Source organism: Amborella trichopoda, chromosome 12 (genome assembly GCF_054954075.1).
Source record: "Amborella trichopoda isolate Santa Cruz 75 chromosome 12, AtrichopodaSantaCruz75HAP2 v2.0, whole genome shotgun sequence".
NCBI classification, from domain to species: domain Eukaryota; kingdom Viridiplantae; phylum Streptophyta; class Magnoliopsida; order Amborellales; family Amborellaceae; genus Amborella; species Amborella trichopoda.
In genome coordinates this window covers 29,092,486-29,097,934 of record NC_142347.1, presented here as the reverse complement: position 1 = coordinate 29,097,934, position 5,449 = coordinate 29,092,486, and positions in this window count along the sequence as shown.

Below are 5,449 nucleotides of genomic sequence, written 5' to 3'. Positions count from 1 at the left end.
ATAAATAAACAAATAAAGCAATTACTTCAAAAAATAATCAGGTAATTGAGTTCAAATAATATAAGCATCCAACTTTATAATTAAAGGCAAGAGAAATATTTATCAAAACCGTCATAAGCAATATAAGGCATAATTAATCTTTTATACATTTTCTTTAGCATAAAGCCGAAAGGAACGTACAGGTTCTCTTTGATCTTATGTCAAGCTTCACAAAATGGGAAGTAAACCTGCATAAACATAATGTTGTTATGATCTTTTTATTTAGAGAAATGAATACAAATAACTATGTACATAAACAAATCAATAAAAGTTTTTAAAAATGTAAACATAAATTATAGTATTGCACAAAATAATAATAAAAATAACGAATAAATGTAGTGAAAGAGGCAAAAGATTCGAGAAAGAGGGATGTGATATGGAAGAGGAAAGAGTGGAGGGGTATGTGAAGAATGTAGTAATGTGTGTACAACTTTGTCATTTTGTACAATAATGATAACGATAATATCTGCATATTTAAACTTTTGAGATAAACATAAGGAAAGTGAGGTCCCAATTGTTATTGCTCCCAAATTAATGCACATTCCTTGCTTCAATCTCTTTATTTATTGACAAAGATCGCTTGCTTCAATATCCTTTAAACCCTCAATCATATCTCTATATATCTTAATTTGTAAATATCTTTCGATTCAGTTGAAAATGTGGATATACTCTAATTGACATTAACCCATATATAAGACAAAGATTTGGATCGAATTAGAAAGTACGGACATTTGCTAATTCCAATTAGTATAAATGTAAGATTTTATTGGACCATGTAGGGTACAGAATTTGTGCATGCCTCTATGTGCTAAAAATTTATGTTTGCTCAATTTCTACGTGCCTCTTTCTCCTTAAAGTTTAGAAAGCTGGGACATTTTTTTTAAAATTACCCATGTCCCTACACGATAGCCCAAACTCCTAATATTTTAGATTATACTAGTTCGATTACGTGCGCTACACGTAAGAATAGAATAAGCAATCACGACTTTCCCATATATATCTATGTGCCTTCTAAGTCACCTCAGAATCCATCAATATGTTGAAAGGCGGTAACTCTATTTCAACTAACTGTATTTTTTTTTTTTTGGACAATTAACCACTCGTAACCTAATCTGCTTATAAACGATAAACAATTGACAACAATGTTGTACCATCCCCCATTAGAATGATACTTCTTATGTATTAAATGAAAATAAGTAATACCATAACAAACAACTTTGTAATTGTCAATACCATATGATTAAGAAGTTGTGTGCTTGCCATTATCAAAACCATACTACATGCATACGATATGAAAGACAAACAAATCATATTAATGCAACGAAGCATATAGTTATACTAAGTACAAAATATAATGAGAGAAGAGTGACCCAGAGAAAAGCGAATGTACACTACTGAAAAGCCAAAGGGTAGTTTGGGATACCTGAAAGGCGCTCGCAAAATTTCGTCACGTTCAGATAAATTTTGACCCAATCAGGACGAAATTCGGTTCTCAAAAATCAGTTCCTATCATGCCAAACAGAGACCTTATAACTATAGCCCTATGCTAAGGGCCTCAAAACAATACCAAACCACTTCCATTGCATCCGAAAGGTTGAAAAACCCCCAAAGACAAAATTTGGGCTCAAAATTTGGGTGCGGCCTCACCAAACCAGTTTTCAATCATAGAGGCTATTTTCACATCTCGAGATGATCTACATGCACGTACAAGTCGTTCGTTTGAAATTGGAATAAGCTCAAATTCAGATACAAGTTAGGTCTCGACGACCTGGTCATTTTGACATATAGCACGCGTCATGATGTAACCCAGAACCAAAGCTTTTCTAGAGAGAAGATGAGCCCTAAACCGTAGAAATTAGAGTTTTGAAATAAAGTTATCTAGAACTTCGTTAAGTGATAACTTGAGATCCGTACATCAGATCATCGCAAAGTCGGGTCCGATGCAACCATATCATGAAGGGCTATAAGCTGGTATAACGTTTGCACTCAATCTAAGGCCGGATAGCGAAAATTCCAAGGTTGAAGTTTCCCGTTTATCGGAATCCTTTTTTCCGATGATCTCTCGAATTAAGAAATACTTCAAGCAAGAACCAAATCAGACAAAATTTGGTGCAAAGCAATTGTGATAGTCTCCTCTTTAATTTGCAATAAAGATAAAGACTCGGACCGCCGTGGATCACATTGCATTAATGGCCAAAGTTCACAACGTAGTTGGATTTTTACCCCTCGGAAAAGTCTGTCTCAAGATGATCCAAAGACATCAAACTCTTCAGAATCAAGCAAGTATCAAGACTACGATGATGGATCATCTGAACCACCACCACAAGCATCTAAAAAAGCTCCCAAGATCTGGCAATGACTAAAGTCCCCTCAGAAAGGAATGGTTTTGTCATTAGCACAAAAGGTTTAAGGGGTATTTTGATCATTATTCCTAAATTCAAGATTTTATTGTAATTTCTTTTAATAATAATTTGGCATAGTTTTGAGCATCCACCCCTGTTTAGTGGGTCATCTATATAAACAAGCTTAGGTCAATTGTAAAGGGGTTGGATCATTCTTTAACGAAATCGAGGCATTAAGCTTGTGTCCACTTGTCTTTTTCTTCTAACCCTTGGATCCAGTGGTGAGAGAGAGAAAAATTTCAGAGAGAGAAACTCCCCATGCCCATCTTGATCATGTAGCCCCTTTCTCTCTCTCCTTCTCTAAGGTTAGGTCATGCCTCAAGCCCACTCTCTCTCCTCTTTCTTCCTTTCTCTCTCCCCTCATTGCTTGCTTGCGCAGTAACCTAGAGCCGCGACAAACGCACGACCCCATCTCTTTCCCCTTCTTTATCTCATTCTCGTCGCGCTGTGGGTCTCGGAGTCTTGGAACCCGCAATCTCGTCTCTCTTTGTGAACTTCCCCTTTATGTTTCGAGTGCAACCGCAGCAAACCTGCGGCTCCGGATAGCATCCCGCTATTTGTCATACGCTTAATTCAATACCCTTTAGAGTCATCCCAAGTGTTCCAACCCTCGGACAATCGCTCTAACTTCCTCTCTGTACAGTCGAGTTGAGCCGCGAAAAATACATACATTTTCTCCCTCACTCACTCAAGTGGCGTCTTCCTGAGTTGATAATCGAGAGGGTTCTAATTCTTTAGTTTCTTTGATTGTTTGAGCGCGTAGCATTTGTACTGACAGGGGGATTCTTGTCACTATTTCTCCCCTTGTTCTTTCTTTTGTCTGCCAGCCCCCCGTTTGAGTGAACTATTATAGAGGAATAGCGTCGAATTCACATTGCAGTTTTCAATATAAGAGAACGAGACGACATGTTAAAGCTTGAGAAGAGTTTGTGTTCAAACCGCGTTGGCAAACAACCAGAGGGCTTCGTAACTGTTTTAAGAGGGCGAACTACATGGGTGTGTCCCCGAACCCCCAAACGACGAGGTAGGCGCCTAAACGCACCCTTGTCGTAAAATCTTTCTCACTGTTGGTTCCTATCCACACAAAGGAGAGCACGCATGCACACATCAACAAACGTGCATCTCGTGTAGACCTCCGCGGTTATTTGAGAGAGGATTTTCTCCTACTGTCAACGTGAGGAAATATCATGCCCCGACCAATTGGTGACTACATCGGGGAACTGCTACCCTATAGTTGACTTGAACTGTCCTCAAGTAAACATCTCACTTCTTTCTCTTTCTAAAAATGCAATGGGTCCCATTACTCCTCTTTCATCCAAGTTGGGGACTTCATTATCCCCATATTTGTGACCTCACCTATGGAGAGCAAAGTAGTTAATCCTGCTTCTCCCCTATCCTCCTAAAGCGGCCTGGCTGGCCCTACCATCCTAGTTCAGCCTAAGAAAACTAGGGGAAAAGGAGCTCAAACCCCTTGTCCCCCCTCCTTTGGTATCAAAGGGAAATCCATTGATGTCAGTTGCATGGGTGGCTCTGAAACCACCTACTCTCATACGCACCTTATTACTGGAGGGCATCCTACCAGTTGCAAGCCTAAAAGTGGTCATGATGCCACTTCTCTTCTTCGCTTAGTGAGTCATGATAAGACCACCGTCTCAGTGGATTGAAAAGTATCTCTACCCTCGCTTCACAAAGGCGTTGCTAGCACTAGCGCATTGCCGTCACCGCACACACCGCAGTTTGGTAATTCCTACGCCAGTTCGGGCGGCTCCAAAGCCACCTACACACATTCACACATGTCACGGCTGATGGTTTAACCGTCACTGTGATGAAACGGGACAGGCAACAACTTACCCCAAGCTCCTTACCTGCTTCAGGTCTCTTGGGACCCGGACTCACCAAAAGTGGTCTTTGTAGCCCAAATTATGGAATTAAACGAGCACATGACTTTTGAGGCAATCGAAAATCTTCCAAGAAAATACACATGTATGCTGAAACCCTAAGGCTACTCCAATTAAAAAGGCGAGTATTTCAAATACTCAGCCCTTCACTTCACCAGGGTTTGGGTCACAAACTACCCCAAACACTATTATGGGCCATGCACACACTTGCAGGTCTGGTGATGCTATCAGCAGAAAAGGGAAAGGAGTGTCAAACATGCCCCTCACTACCCTTAAGCCACTTACTACACGGTACTCAAAGAAGTTCCCTTCGAGCACCATCTTGTCTAATTCTCCTCCTTTATACACACGAGCTAGCCCTCAGGGCAGGGCCCGAGGCAAGAGGGTACCCTCAAAGACAGCCAGTCAGCACCCCCCTTCTTTAGGCAAACCTAAGCTTCCAAAGTCAACTACGAGCTCTCTTCTTCCAGGATGTCATACGTTACAGGAGTTGATGAACTTTGCCCTCATCTCTGTAGGGCGAGCCAGTCGAGAAGGAAGTCGAAGTCGGTTCCGATTATGGGAGAAAGTCTACTGGAGCTTGCAATTTAAACAGGCAAAGGGGATGAAAGTGCCGCTCCAAAAGAAAAAAGTAGAATCTTCAATCTCAGAAGATCTACTAAAAAGAAATTGGTTCTATCCATTGCAAGTCATGGAAGAGCCTGAGACAGGTGGCACTGTTCGTTGCTGTGTCACCGAAGTACAAGATGATGAACTCACTTCATCTTACCCAAAGACCTAAGGTCGTCGTGAGTTGATAGATGAGATATGGCCCCAAGACCATCTTGAGCCCATTCGGATTGAACGATGGCCCCAAGGCCTTCAAGCATCGGACTCAGCAGTAATTCTGCCCCAACGCCGTCCAGAGCCACTACTCAGCCGTGCTGCGAGACAATCTCAAGCTCAATTAGGAAAGCTCAGCCCCTATTGCTTGGATTGCCAGATCGAGGTGTGAAGAGAACCAGAATCACCCCCATTATCAAATTACCAGGCCTGGGAGAGCAAGTCGAGGTAATGGTAGTAAGCCATGGTGGGGATGGACCTGAAAATCCAATGGCCCGTTTCAAGATC